The sequence below is a fragment of the Anser cygnoides genome, chromosome 1, assembly GCF_040182565.1.
Source record: "Anser cygnoides isolate HZ-2024a breed goose chromosome 1, Taihu_goose_T2T_genome, whole genome shotgun sequence".
NCBI lineage: Eukaryota > Metazoa > Chordata > Aves > Anseriformes > Anatidae > Anser > Anser cygnoides.
In genome coordinates this window covers 52,080,780-52,097,268 of record NC_089873.1, presented here as the reverse complement: position 1 = coordinate 52,097,268, position 16,489 = coordinate 52,080,780, and the positions used below count along the sequence as shown (strand labels likewise).

Here is a 16,489-nt window from a genome sequence, read left to right as displayed (position 1 = left end):
TTTTTGTACTGGGGAGCCCAGAACTGGACACAGGTGAGGCCTGACCAGGGCAGAGTAAAGGGGGAGGATCACCTCCCTTGACCTGCTGGCTACGCTCCGTTTTATGCTCACAAACTGCTGACCAATCCCCAGCCCCTCTCTGAGCAGCTGTCCCATACCTGGCCCACCATACCAGTTTTATAGTTCAGCAGGACACCATATGGTATGGGACGTCTCTCTTTGGCCAGTTTGAGTCAGATGTCCTGGCTGTGTTCTCTCCCAGTTCCTTGTGCGAACACAGCCTCCTCACTGGCAGGCCAGCACAAGAAACTGAAAAGAACTTGACTTATTGTAAGCACTGCTTGGCAACAAATAAAACATCAGTGTGTTATCAGCATTATTCTCATCCTAAAACCCAAACTCAGCACATACCCCTATGAAAACAAACAAACAACAACAAAAAAACTCTATCCCAACCCAAACCAGGTCAAAATGGCAGAGACCATATGAATAACAGCTATAATCCTGATATGCCTACAACATTGAAAAACTCCTGTTTTCTTGTATAACACAATATACTTTTTTAAATGACATGAAGAAATACTTTTGGAATCAGTAACAGAAAAATACGCCAATTTCAGCTTCTTCTCTAATATTAATACTAGCCCAGGTAAATGTGCATCTCCCACAAAAATGTATTTCATCATATTTATATTTTGTACACTTAGCAAGTGTTAACTACCAATAAGTATCAAAGTGTGGCAATCTGCATTAAATTTCCAGACTGTCCTAGAGTAACATACAGATCCACAGCAGAGTAACTTTCAGATCTGCATATCTGTTCTCATCACACAAACATTGCACAATTTAGGAGCTCTTAATATCACCCAGGCTTCTGTAGGGAAGAATCATGCTTCCAAATAAATACTGAGCATAAGTGGACTTTGAAATACTGCTGAAAATCAGAAAATATAATAGAGCTTGATGGTAAGATAGATCTCTAGTTCTTCTGCCACATCTGCATTTTCAAGCAATACAGAAATACAGAAATTTTTCAAAATATAACTTATATGAATGCAAGAAAATTTTAAAAGCTTTAAGATACATTCTATTTATGAATTCCAGTAAATGTGGTATTAATCTGACCTTACCAACTGGTACCACATTACAGATAGAGACATCTGAATTAAAATATCTAAGATCCCATTATAATTGTTGTAGTTGTCTAATCAATATAATCAGCAGAGCCTAGAGTGTGATTCAGATGACAAAATGCAGAAATTTTACTTTATAGCGAACTTTTATGTTTGGACTACCATAGGCTGTTCAATGACACAAGGCCACTGCCAATGTAAGAGATGTAGCTGAAAGGAGAGGAGAGTGTGATGTCCAGGATATTCTTATCTTCTAGCCTCCACATGCATAATTTTTGCTTGCCCAGACCCGGTGATATGGCTTCTTGCCTAAAATGATAAAACAATAAATTCTCTGAGCAAAAATGCATATCTTTAGATTTTCTGGTATCAATTCCAGTTCATTTTAATGAATGGGATTTAACCCAGTCTGATGGAGAAAGCCTGAAAATGATAATGACAATTTTGACAGTATTCTAACGGCTCAATACCACATTTTTTTTCTACCTATGATTAAATATTCACAAGAGATTTCTATTTTTTTTGAGACTTAGGAGTTTTGCTTGGGTTAATTAGGGTTATACCCTATGATTATTAAAGCAATCCAACTTGTTTCTTTTTCTTGTTTATTACACAACACAGGAGAAAAACTGTAATCCAAAAAATTGAACCATGATTGACTCAGTTCTAGGTGCCACTCTGACCACAAGGCAAGAATTCTCGAAAGACTGGAGACTGCAAATAAATACAAATAAAACGTACAAAAGTGACTTTTTTATTACTACCACACAGCAGAGCTCTGTCCAATTGCTCCAGGCCTTGGAACATCCTTCCATAAAATTTGTGTTTTGCTAGATTACTCTAAGTGATGACATCATTTTCCCACTTCAATAGCTCCTTCTTACAGGCTAGCATTTTACCACAATTAGTTTTTAAAACTGGTGTTCAGAGATTAATACATTTTTCCTAGACTATGAAAATAAGAATATGTCACAGACATAGAAAATGGCAAAATGCATAAAGAAACAACTATTTGAGTTATAATATCAGATTAAATAGCATTACTGTTAGGTATGCCACATGATAAAAAGTCAGTATCTGTAAATTCTTTCAGGTTCACGGTATACAGGATGCTATAGAAAAATTTTTGTCTGTTGAGAGATTAGTAGTTAAATGAAACATATAAATAGACAATTGCAATTTAAGTCAGCGGTGACTGTTAAATAGCTCGGTATTTGTTTTACACTACAGATATAAAGAAAAAAGAAAGTACGGTTACATTATACATTAAGAATAAAATAATGGAAAATGAATTATCAAAAGTAAGTGTCTCAAAAAATGCTCACCATTTATACATAAACAATAGACATAGAAATAAAAGTATACTAGCAGTCATTGAATTTCAACTTATAAAAGTGCTGTCAGAAAAAAATGAAATAGATGTAAAAATGTAAGAAATACTAGGCTGGGACTTTGAGGCAGTAAGTTCAGAACAGGTATTTCCCATTGCTTTTCATAATCAATACATACATTTTAGAGAATGTGTGTCATCTCAGTCTTTGAGCACTCTTCTGAGAGACTTATGTAATGTGTTTGCACATGGAAATTCCTCCTGTTTTTATCATTCTTGTTTTTGCCTGACTGAAGTATCATCTCCTACTCAGTATTTTCAGTGCGCAAGAGCTCATTTGAGTTATGCAGAAGCTTACTTTCTCTTTTAGATATTAGTAAACCTTCAGAAAAAAAAAAAAAAACAACATAAAAACTCCTTAGACACTCCATTGCATTTGTGTACTGATAAGTACTTATGTTATACGTGTTTTTACATGGACTTCCCACTGACTATTTTTTTCAGTTACATTGCACATGTCTACTCAGACTTTACATTGAGTTTTCTTGGGAAGGATTTTTCTCTGCTGGTCTATTTAACATGCTAAAGTCCACAACTCGTAGTAGTGCTGCAGGAATGGAAAATGTATACACATGAAGGTACACAAAGAACTCAAGTAGCTTGTACATACATATATGTACTTTTACATATATATGTGTGTGAATGTATAAGTATATATAATATACATCTAATTATATTGTCACCTTTTGGAGAAAAGAAGAAAAAACATTCTGTAATTCTTGAATCAAAACAGATCTGTAAAGTGCAATTTTTTTTCCATGTGTTTGTCACAACATATATTATCCTCTTTTTTATTCAGTAGCCTTACTACTTTTTGCTTTTGCTTTTTAATTCAAAAAGAATTAACAAATCACTTATAATCTTATTCATAGAGTACCATGGAATTCTAATATCTTTAAAAAAAAAAAAAAACGTTCTAAGTGTTCTTTATTATCTTCCCACTATAAAGAGGTAAACTGATGTGGCCTACCATGGACCTTTTAAGTAAAATTTATTCTCTAATTCTTTAATGGTAGTTAATCCAAGTTATGCCAAACAAAAACGAGGCTTTAGCTTGTCAGGGACACCATAACAATTATTAAAGACCTGCTTTCAGGATGCAAGGAGATGCTAATACTAGGAACCATCCTTCATTAAGTAGTGCTTTCTTTATAGAAATAGGAGACAGGATTCTGCATATAAGTGGAATTCATCACACTTAGACATCTGGAAGTTAAGATTTCAGTATATATTTATCATCAAAGCTCCTCCTTGACATGAGAGGAGAGTAGATCCCCAAGAAGAAAGTCTCCATATTCTAAATCATTTATGATCTTTTGGATGAAACCTCAAATGAAGCTATTCCTCTCTTTCATTAACTACAAGAAATTTGTCAACTTCAACTAAACACCTCATTTTCAGATAGCTAAATACAGGTGAGAATAATCCAATCACATTCTGGTTTATTGACCAAGAGAAAGGTAACAGGAATGGTTTGGATAGTATTAGACTTACTACAGATAACTTAAACACGGGACCTAAAAAATTGCTGTTTAACATGTTAATGTCATTTATAAGGAAATCCAGGAAGTAATTTCAATAGTAAGGAAGAGGTAATCCAGTTTGTCACTCCTTAAATTGAATAAATGTTGGTCATGGAAAGCAATTTTTTTTTTCCTCTGATATGTAATAATAGAAATGACAATCTTCAACAAGATCTAGTTTTAGATGGTCACTCAAACAAAGGGGCAAGCTTCTCATATTTACTGATTCCTTGGTCTTTGCATCCTGCATTTTTTTAACGAAAGCAAAAGAACTGTTATTTTTGAATAACACATCAGTTAATGCGTCTGTAGCAGCTAAGATGTTTTTCCAGTTTAAATATTTGGCTTTCTTGAAAAACACTTTCAGAAACATCTTCTAGTAGCTTCAAAACTAGCTGGGCAACTTCTCTTTTTAAAAAGAGTTTATTGGTGTTGATGTAAACAATCTTTAAAGCTTCCAGTTCTGGTTTGAATTCTATTTCTTTGAATTGATCACTGAAATGTTCTATCTATCTAACCATGATTTTAATGCCTTGATGATAACAGTAACATGCATGTCTTTTTTTTTCTTTTTTTTTTTTTTCCTTTTTCTTCCAAAGTCACTTTTGTTCTGGAAAAGATGAGCATTTAAACTTAAGAATGGTCAAAAGTCCTTCGTTTTCTAAGTCCTTCCTTTCCTAAGAATGGTCAAAAGTCCAATCCTTTTTGTTTGTTTTGATTTCTAGTTTCATGCCTTCTATATTTTGCTTCTCTTCATTATCACCCCCCAAAAAACATATTAATCATATCACAGACCTCACACAAAGCCTTGATTGTGTCAGCACAAGCTGATTGTTGCATATCAGATATACGCTTCATTAATTTATTATTCAGGCCTAGGGGAAGAAAGGTAATACATTCCAGCAATGTATAGACAAAACAAAAACACATACTTATGTTGCACAAAGTCAAAATATGAGACAGCTTGAAAACAACACTTCTAATATTGACTAATGTAAGGGGTGACTGGCACAAAAACATACATATCAAAAACATAATTCTTTGCCTTCCTGAAAGTTTTAGCACTCTTACTACATATGAAATGTATAGCTTTAGAAGCAAACAAACCAATCAAATAAAGGAATCCTCCTACTTTTACTAATTTCAGTAAACATTATGCTAGGGCTAGATCATTTATGTATGATATTGATAGCAGCTCAATATGATGTTCCTAAAATATCATTGACACTAAAAGAGTTTTTTTTCTTAAAAGAGTTTTTTTCTTTTTAAACAAAAACAGAGATAAAATAATTCTCTCCCTTCACCACATTAAATTTTTTGTATACTTTCACTTGAAACTAAAATGGAATTTTATTGACATTCCTTTTTTTCTTTTTTAAATGTATTCATCCCACGGAGCTAGTCAAACTGAGTAACTCAAAAATACCCAGGTAACGGCTAGAAATTTCGCAGCCAAGACATATTTGTGAGCCCATTGCTAGCACTACTGTTTAATGCTTTACTATTTTTAAGTCAGTATGACCAATTTCCTAGACAAAAGTTTTTGTGATAGTAAAATTTGAATATGTTGATAATCCAAACTTCTATTAACTGTCTCCTCCCAATCACTGAAATAATTTATATTGAATAAAAAATCTGCAGGTGAACATAAGTAACTCACAAAGAAACACATTAATCCTTTGCTGGAAAATATACAAAACTGTTAATATTTTATAAATTTACCACCAAAGAGTTCATACTGGAAAGCCATCTGTGTGAAATAGCTTAGTTTTATTGGTAAAAATATATTTTATAATCTTAATTTTCAGAAATGGAAGAGCTTTTATTTATTATGTATGAATTTAATTACTGTTAATCAGACTCTATGAAGTTGTGTCTACCTTTTTGGGTTGGAATATTATTACACTTCTCAGTGTAATAATGTTACCTTTATTTCTTTCATCATTGCATCTGCAAGTGGCACATAAACTGTAATTCTTGATGTCAGAAGGATAGTTTCTGGGATGCTCGCAGATGATATATATAACTAATGTAGCCTGTTTCACTGTAGAAAATGAATCCAATTCTGTATTTATCATCTCTTCTATGTTTTTTTCTTTTTGATGCTGTACTTTTACAAATACATTTCAGTATACCTAAGACCCAGAAAGCCAAACACCATAACATAGATAACATTTGTAATGAAAACAAGCAAACAAACAAAAAACAGAGCAATAATTTATTAACAGTCTCCTATGTTGCCGCCTCAACAGTGCATCTGTGCATATAATCTAATCTGCAGCAAATCAGATGATAATTTGTCGCTGACTGGCTGCTTTGATGGGGTTCTCAGGTGGCTTGAGCTCTCTGGTAGGTATGCTGTTATCATGAGCTCCCCAGAATAAGATTTATAAACTTCTATGAAACAAAACCCTATATTTTGTCAAGATAGCACCTAGAGTAATTCTCTCTCTCTCTCTTTTTTTTTTTTCTCCTCCCAATAAAGAAACCAAAAGCAACTATGTGACGGAACTGAAATAAAAAGATTTTAGAAACAACCCTCTTGCTGCCTACTAAGTACCTGCAGTCGAGTTCTTGCCTATAGTTTTTGTGTCTGCCATCTCAGTGCCCTTCGGGAGTCCAGAATGATCTGCAGTCCTCTAAGAAGGAGGTAGCAGTGTCAGACAGGCCCAGGCAAGGCTATGCTGCCCACACCTCTCAGCAGGCTCTCCCTTTCCTCTCCAGCTGCACACTCCCAGCTCCTTGCCAAGGTATTCTGTGCCTCTTTTGCTGCCTGTCACGTTGGGCAGTGGGGAAAGACCTTATGGCCAAGTGAGCTCAGTCACTGAGACACTTGCTATCTTTTGAAAAGGGCACAACAGAGGCATAAAACATCCTGAGAAAACAAGAGACAACTGCCACAAAAGTATTTAATAATCTGATGTGTTCAAGGGTCTTTGAGTATGTTGCTGGTGTGTGCAAATCTGCCCATCTGTATTTGGGCAAATGTGCATTTGTGCTATGGTCTTCTGCACCCTTACGTGCTTCCTCCATGTGCACGATGACAGAGAGCACATACCTTGTTTAGGCACTCGATAATGAACCTTGTTACCTCTGTGCCTCAGTTCCAAGCCATAACTAACTTATCAAAACAATCTGATGGCTTTTAATTATATTTACTTTTTGGAAGTATGGAGAGGCCAATATTACAGGGACACATCTTTGATACAAACAACTGCAGATACCTCATGTCTTCATATTATAGGGCATGCTGTACTTGTCATTTGAGAATTTCTCTCAAAGGTTATATAAGAGCTAAGTAGTTTATCAGTTTATATTTAGAAATTATAATATCGCTTTTATTATTCATTTTTCAAAATATCAGCATATTATCATATATGTAGAAAGCATACATGAAGCAATGGACAATCACTGGGAAGAAAAATATATTTTGTCTCTGTGGGACTTTTGTCTGTGAGATTTGCAACAAGTAAAAGCCCTGCTTGTCTGAAACTCTAACAATTTGATCAAAAGGGATATTTGACTGTGTAAGTTTAAACACTAAAGCTATAGAGAATACACAGCCCATATGAAAAATGAGTTCAAGAGTCTTTCAACCTTCTGGGGAACAAATGGATCGTATTAAAAGTTCACACTAAGTTTAATCAGACCATCCACATTTAATCCACCTTTTTACTCAACTTTGTATCACCTTCTGAAGAGTTATTCAGAAACTAATAAAGGTCAAATCCTACACTCAGTATGCCTCCTGTCTAAGTAGATTACATGCTTTGAGTTTCCTAAGGGAGCAATGAGGAAGTATCTACTCTCTCACCACCCATTGAAGCTGGAAATATTCCAAATCCTTAGGGATTCAAGACAGTCTGTTAACTAACTACATTCCCATTCCCCTTCACCTATCCATAAAAATAAAAAAATAAAAAAAAAAAATCAACAAATGCATTTATTTCAGAAATACTAATTTAATGTTACACAGTTAATGTCCATAGCATGTAGGGGATATAAATTCCATATATGAGGTGCCAGATTCTTGCTCTTTCTTCTCTTTTGCATCACACAAAAGTAAGGGCAATGTCTAGCTAAGAAGTATCTTGGCAAGACAGTACTTTAAGTATGACAATAAAAAATATATATATAATCAGATTATTCCTGATGCGGCAGGAACATTTGGAAAGAACACCATACAACTTGTGAAAGCAAAATAATTCTTTCAAATAACTTAAATTTCTCTTTACCATCTGTTTCTGTATCCATTTAATTTTGTTCTATGACATAGCTTCCTCCTTTACAGAAATCCACACAGGCATTTATGAAAAATAAAGGAGAAAATTAGGCATCTAGATATTCATGTGACATTTTTCAAACACGTGCATATACAAGATAATTTGGATGTTCTAACTGAAATATTTCAGATATTTAAAATAAGAAAATTATTTAAACAAAAGTTATTTAAAACAGCTAGCTTTGTACAACACGTTTCTCTTATTATCAGCTTATGTATATTTTGCAATTCCCTTTTAAATGTGTAAAGTTTTAATTCAGCAAGATTTCCATACTGTCAGGAAGTCTTTATGAAACATTTTAATTAGCAACAGCTGTTGAGAATTATGGCTTATATCAATTATCATTTTTGCACTTAAAAGTATAACTAGTTCCTTGGCCCCTCCTTCAGAGGAATGCCATCACCTCAATTTGCTACTGAATGCTATAAAATTGCATTCATTATAATGATCTATGATTAGAGTAATGATTCTACCAATGACCTATGGTAGAAATTTCTGTTTGCTCAGTCATTTTACACTATATTAGTGCTCTACGACAATTTAATTAAATACCTTTGAATTGGTATGGGATAGTACTTTTCTGTCATAGATAAATAACATGACATTTATGATGATTTAAAAAAAATCTGTAAGATTTTTTTTTATTGTGAATAAGTCATTCAAAACAGAATTCTTGTTGACTTTAAATGCCAAACTTCAGTGAAAATCCCATGGGAAACTGTGTGTTTTTTCTAATAGCTATACCACTTGGGACACAGGTACCTAAACAAGGACAAATATTTAAGAAAAATAAAAAGAGAGAAACCCAATCCAACCAAAATAAATATTTAAATAAATAAATAATCACCCCATAATACTTAAATCAGACATAAAGGAATAAAAGCAACTCACAAGGACCAACAAGAACTGAAAGTAATAATTATATCATCTGATAAGTGGATGGATAGCAGGGTTTATATGACATAAAAATGTAAGCCAAGAAAAATGCACTAAATCAGAAAGTTGCACTAATAATAGACATAAAGAAATAAAAAAGAATTTATTGTGAGAGGAATTATCCACCTTACTCACTAGATAAAAGCAATAGTTATAGCAGATTATCCTGAGGAAAAAAAAAAAAAAGCTTCTCTGTCATAGCGCCAGTGGCAGATCATGTTTTGCAAAATCTCCTTTGCAAATTCCAAGTACAGATTTTCATCAGAGTTGACCAAAAGCTACTATGTACTCCCCTTTGCTTATTAGCTCTGCCCTATACCATGTTTACACTTGCAATAACTTCAGCTATAGGCAAGTGAAACAGCTGCAGTCTCCATTCAGATGAAGACTGCATCTGCCCCTGCCTTTTTCTACTGTCTTACCTCTGAAATTATTTCCCTCTCCTGGAGGCATAGATTCCCTATAAACTACATTCACACTTTAAATCTTCCTTCCTGTGAGACAGATCATCCTTTCTCCATTGTATATTCAAAGTCATAAGGTTGTTAGTGGATATTATGCAAAAAAATGTTTGGAATTTCAGTGAGTAACATTAGCAAATTTGCTGTATACACAAAATGCCATGACAGACAACATGCATATCATATCAGGTCTGTATTTGTGATGGCCTGACACAGTGAAGGTTTGAGAAGAAAAGACAGCTAGATGTCTGCCAAAATATTTTCCAAGATGAGCAACAATAACAATTTGCTTTACTGGGAAAACATGCTTTGATGTGTATATTGCAACTGCTACTGAGGAAGCAGCTGTGATACAGGAATGACAGATCCATGAAGAATTGCACAGCCAAAACAAACACTGACATATCCAGTGGTAGGTATTCTTTAGACCACGATATGGGAAATAGGCGTTTTCAAATTCCTTAATGTTAGTAAGCCACATGCAAAGCTTAGGAATATCAGTATAGTAAATGCTACATCTCGATTTTGAGCAGTGGCTAGTTCTCACTATATGAGAAGTAAAGATGCCACTGCTTTTTTTAGCTAGCACAAAAATTTGCTACATTGCAAAAATATAATTCTCTGTAGAGCTCCTATATGTATTTAAGTGTTTGTGCTTATTTAAGCACTAGTTATACTATACAAAACCTATGGGGCTCCTACTAATAATGTACAGAATGTATCTAAAATTCCATCACTTGAAATAATACAGAAGAATCAGAATTATGTATAGCTCATTTAAAATGTAGGCTTCAAAATGGCAAAATTAGATGTGTTATTACAGCTAATAGAAATTTAGTTTATCTAACTTCTCCCATCAGAATTTTTGTAACCGTCTTTTAGAAGCACCCTGGTTATTTATGAGCTTTCAACATTAAAAGAATTGAGGGGAATTCCATGGGTTGTAGGTACTATTTTTGTTGTTGTTCTATGAATTTCTGTTCAGCTCTTGTTGAAAGGCCAATGTATACTTTTTCCCTCCTCTAGGTTTGTTGATATCTTGCTATGTGAAGAAATAAACACAAAGCATTCTGAGGCTGGGTCTGGGCTGCCAGAACATGAACAAAGTGCACTATACTTAGACCAGTGATAATAAGGTAAGTTGAATAAAGGGAACGAGATGCAGACAAGTAAATTATAAGATTAGCAGTGTGCGCTTGCAGCCCAGAAGGCCAACTGCATCCTGGGCTGCATCAAAAGAGGTGTAACCAGCAGGTCGAGGAAGGGGATTGTCCCCCTCTACTCTGCCTTTTTGAGACCCCACCTGGAGTACCACATCCAGATTTGGGGTCCCCAGCACAAGAAAAATGTGGACCTGTTAGAGAGAGTCCAGAGGAGGGCCACAAAGATGATCAGAGGGCTGGAGCACCTCTCCTATTAAGAAAGGCTGAGAGAGCTAGGGATGTTCAGCCTCGAGAAGATAAGGCTCCAGGGAAACTTTAATGTGGCCTTTCAATACTTAAAAAGGTCTTACAAAAACAACGGAGAAGGACTCTTTACTCAGGTAGATAATAATAAGACAAGGAGAAATGGTCTTAAACTAAAAGAGATAGATTTAGACTAGACATTAGGAAGAAATTCTTCACTGTAAGGGCAGTGAGGCACTGGAACAGATTGCCAAGAGAAGTTGTGGATGCTCCATCTCTGGAGGCATTCAAGGCCAGGCTGGATGGGGCCTTGACCAATGCGATCTAGTGGATGGCATCCCTGCCTATGGCAGAGGGTTTTAACTTAGATAATCTTTAAGGTCCCTTCCAACCTGAGCCATTCTATGATTCTATGCTACCTTTCCGATACTCCCTGGGCTAAAGAAGACTGTTATGATTACCTCCTTGTGAACTTTTAAACACAGAGCATGGCTCAAACAATTCTACACTTGATGACACCATACGGGACATATGCAAACCTCATTCATGCTGAAAGAAAAAAAGTCCACATGGACTTGATTTCTTTTCATCAATTCCCCAAGTTGAACTGAGGCTCAGCAAAGAACCTCTTCTGTTCCTTACAGTCTGTTCTTTATGACTACCTATTGTCATCACTGCTCTAACTGCTCTAGCAGCAGCCTGTGGCGTATTTCATGGACACTGTACTCTATGATTCCAAAAAGGAACATCGAAGGAATCACTATTTTTATCTACTGTTTTTAAAACACCCCTACACCTCCAAGCTCATCCCCCAAATATACAAAATTGCTTACATCTACCTTACGCAAATTATGATCCTGAATACTATTTTTACAGCTAAATCCAGCTTTATAGGTTAGCAACTACAAAACTTAGGAATTCATGAAGTGAAATATTTATGTATATAAGTATATTTGAGTATTGCTCCCTCGATGATACACAGGATAGGTCATGTGATGTTGGATGAGAATGAATGTCAATGCAAAGATGACTGAAAGTGGCAAGGAGCCAGGAACGGAGGCTTAGAAATGCCCTTTCTGAAAATGCAAGCCTTTGGATCTGCCCAGTCATCCCATTAAATACTATCCTTAAAGCTCCCCTTTATTATTTCAAATCTCTCCTATTGTGTATTGTAAAATTAAAGAAACCACATATCATTTTTTTCAAAAGATCCAAAGCCTAATCACATCAGCATCCCAAATCCAGCATTTGCTATCTTTGCTTTCTTAATTTTTGTCATTTAATAATCTTTCAAAACAGTTTATATATATGTATATAAAGATACATTTCTTATATAAATAGACATAAAAATATCACGTATTATATGATACATATATATATGATAAGGTACATATCATATCATATATACGTGTATATACATATATATATATAATATATATATACATATAATAAAACCTAGTTTGAGTATCTCTTTACAGTTTGCCAGGAGTGAGAATGGCAAGATGAGCTTCAATTTTCTTCTGTATTTATTTCAATAAATTTTGCAGACTATGGAACTGCTGTTAAAGTATTCTGTGTGATCTTCCCTATTTAGTTTGCTTTCATTAAAGTATATTGAAGGTGTCTCCTCAAAAGGGGTTCTATCAAGACCTCATTTACAATCATTTTTTTCTTCCTTTTTTTTTTTCTTCTTCAGATTTCTCTCTTGAACTTTCTGAAACTTAACTCAATGACAAATGTGTTCCATTACTTACAATATTTGAAGAGCTGAAAGGAAAAAAAGGATGAGATGATGAAGTGGACTTACAGAAATCTCTAAAGAGCTAAATTGAGTAGTAGATACATAATTATGCTAACAAGAAAAGTGGCCAAAGCTTTTTCAAAAAGAAACTTGAAGCATTTTACTATCCATTAACAATCTGGGAGACTTGTGCAGCTTATGCTTTCAAGTAATTTTCTAAAATTGCCTATCAATGAATGCTTCAATATGTGCTTAGTCAGGGACAGGTTGATGGGGTCTCTGAAATATCACTGCATCCTCTCTGAAGAAGCTACTGAAAAAAATGAAATAAATTGTTAACCTTACCGGCTGGGCTCTGACCTAGCCAATGATATGCTAAAGATGGCACAAAAGTTTGCAAAACTAGTTCTAGACAGCTGAACAATAGAGATGGGGAAGGCAAAGAGGGAAGAACTCTCATCTGGAAGCAAGGTCAATGCTGGATCATAAAGATCAAGAGGAATGGGAAATTCTCTGGATTAATGTAAAGAAGAAACTAGATGTGACAGACAGAGAGAAGAAGGAGGAAGCTGATTGCAGAGGGAAAATATTCCATGACTCATAAAAAGCTATGTGAACAAAATATTCAAACTTAATCATGACCTAAGCCCAAAGTCTCTTCCAGAACCATGAGGAAACAGAGATAATGAGTAAAGAAAAAAAAAAATCAATTTGTTTTTCAACTTTTTTTCATATGTTCAGTTTTTCTTTTCCTTAGCTAAAATTTTTTGAATCCTCTTAGAAATATCTCTTCTGTATCCAGCTGGGGCCATCTCACTCTAAACCATGAGTCAAGATGAATTATGTCATAAAGATAAAGGCCTTGGAAAACTCTTTGAGATAACACCCCTGAATTTGACTGAACACTTTAGGAAAATTACATTTAAAAATTTCATGCAGCTGAAAAGATGTCACACAGACATCATAAAGTCACACTTTGTGGCCAAAGACTAAGGCAGGTCCAAGAAATCATGAGGCTAGTTTTACAAGACGCATCTCCAGCGGGATACTGACTGTCCCAAGAGGACTGTGACTCCAGAAAGACACCACAAACTACGTGTTGTCTTCAGTTCACAAAAAGGCAGACGTGAGTCAACATTCAAATTAATCTGATGTTTCTTTACTTCATGTATCCAAATGTCTTTGCAGCTAGGGATCCTTTCAACATATGAGCAATGTGGATGACTTTATAGTTTAGGGAGGATAAAAAGACAGTTTAATTCTAATAAGACACTTCATAAGCTGAAGGGATACAGCAGTGACAGCTAAATGAAGGCATTCTTCCTTCTGCCATGAGAACAATTCTGTCGTGTTTGGAGAAACATACATATTTAGAAGTTTTCCATGACACATTCACATTCTGTTTAGCACTTCTGCATTTAAAAGGACTCCTGTAGGTACTCAGTTTAGTAATATGTAGACGTGTTTGAATGCAATCTACAGAAATGTCTATTTCTGTACATATTATTTATACGTATATGATGAGTTGGGATTAGTAATATATTTTATTTAACATTAGATATAGATGATACAGGTTAAATCTGTAATAATGTATGTGACAGCATATTTTATTAGCTAAACATATGCATTACAAGATCATATATAACACAAATTGTCGTATGTGCATTTGTGTACTAAACATGGGACGCACCTTAATAAAAAGAAATATGCTCAAGAGGCAGTCAAGCACTCAGAAACTTTAGGCATCACAGTTGAAGTTTTCCATGCTACTTAGTTCAACCAACACAAATTAAATTCAGCATATCCATAGTTAGGTGCCTTCTCTCCTTTACATCAGAGCCCATCTCCTGAACGCGTACAACAAATGCTCAGTTTTGCCAGAGTCACAGAACGTACTGAGGCCTTACTGGCACTGAGTGTTAAAACTTTCAGGTACTTTCCCTGTTGCTGACGTTCATAATCTCCTCTTGGGCACCTGAACTTCCACAAAAAGCAACACAGAACAGTTCAACACCTAACAGAATTTGACAGCAGCAAGTTCAGGAGGAACTGACGTAGCATAGACAGAAATATAAATTGAAGGGTAGAACTTAAATATTTACTGTTAGTCTACATTCAGATGTTCACTGCATAACACATTACAAAGTTAATTAGAACAACAACCAACAGTCTGATCACCTTCTCCCAGTAAAGCCTTCAACACAAAGCTTTGTCTTTCTCTGAGCTACTGTAAGGAACGTGTGCAAGCCAAGACAAAATGGAACAGCTTCAACAAGAAATATCAAGAGAATTTCACTTTGGAAAACTTGACAGGACTTCCCTGACAAATACATGTTGAAGATGCCAGTATGGGTTTTTTACAGGGGTGTTCTGGACACTGGGTCACCTGGCTGCAGTTTGTGTGCCATCACACATGCTCTGAACAGGGCTCTTAGGTGGTAACTCATAGCTGAAAAAGGTGAAAGACTAATCTTTTCTTAATTTTTTAAGGGTGTGAAGGAGGTACATAACTACAGTTTTCAGGGTGGATGTGAGACCTGATGGTAGTACAGGTAGCTGGAGAATGCTGACAGTTAAAATGTTACTACTGAGGGTTTTAATCATAATTTAATGGACATCAAAAGTTTTTAAAGCTAGTCTTAAGTGACCACAATGACATCTAGGTATCAAAGCCTCTTTCATAAATTTAATCTTAATAACTTACTTTTGTCCAGTATGTGTCCACTTTATATCTTCTCTTTTATGTATGGTACTATGCTTTACAGAAGAAAAAAAAATCAGTTTTTTATTACTTTTTTTTTTTTTACTATGCCTTTTATCACTAGATATTCAACTGCTTCATAAACTAACAAATTACTTAATTTATCTTCACACACTCTTCTATTGATAGAAGAACCCAAAGCTCAGAAAGAATTAAGTCAAACCATTCACCTGTTCAAGCTCCCAGTATGGTTAAACTGAACTGATATCTATAAAGGTGTCCAAAGGAGGACATCCGTAAATTCCCTCTGCTCAGCCCTTGTACAAAACAGATTATAGGACATAGAATTATAAAATGAGTGACATGCAATGAGTAACCACTTCTGTAAACTGTGTTTTTTGTGACTTGACTAGCGTCACGTAGGAATTTTGCGGCGGGGCAAGGAATAGCATCCCTTCTATTAGGATGGTTCTCCCTTAATCATACATTACCCATCTATAATTCACCTCTCCATTCACTATTCCCTTTTTAATTACTAAAATGAATGGTGCAAAAGATGGTTAAATAGGTGTGCTACAAGGTCTGAGCATGCTCTATGAAGATCTTCCCTTTGAAAATGACTGGGGTGGAGCTCAGCTCATCTACCTTTAGCTATTTAAAATGTAGAGGTATAGTTAAAGATAATTTTCTGACCTTCCTCTGTAATCAGTGGCATAAGATAGGTACCTCCAAAGGGTTGACTAATCCCATACTAAAATGGATGTCTAAGCCTGAATGAATTACCCTCTGGGAATGTTTAGATGTATCCATTAACTGCAAAGAGCACTTAGATGAATAGATACCTAAATAGATACCTAAATGTTCTAAAATTGACTAATATGAAATTCACCTTTTGTGCTTTACTGTGTACCTGAA

The 16,489-nt window shown here is 35.0% G+C and overlaps 1 protein-coding gene across 6 annotated transcripts in view; it reads right to left on the bottom strand.

Moving 5' to 3' along the window:
• RASSF9 (Ras association domain family member 9) overlaps positions 1-16,489 on the bottom strand; it is a 40,299-nt gene that overhangs the window by 11,512 nt on the left and 12,298 nt on the right. The window contains exons 1-2 of one of the 6 annotated variants that reach the window (XM_066995555.1): positions 2,643-3,350; positions 1,296-1,442 (exon numbers count right to left, since the gene is read on the bottom strand). The exons of 4 other annotated variants lie outside the window; for them this stretch is intronic. The gene's annotated coding sequence lies outside the window, so the exon portion shown is untranslated. Of the gene's footprint in view, positions 1-1,295; positions 1,443-2,642; positions 3,351-16,489 lie in introns of those variants that run through there. One more of the 6 variants, XM_048061196.2, reaches the window with a different exon arrangement.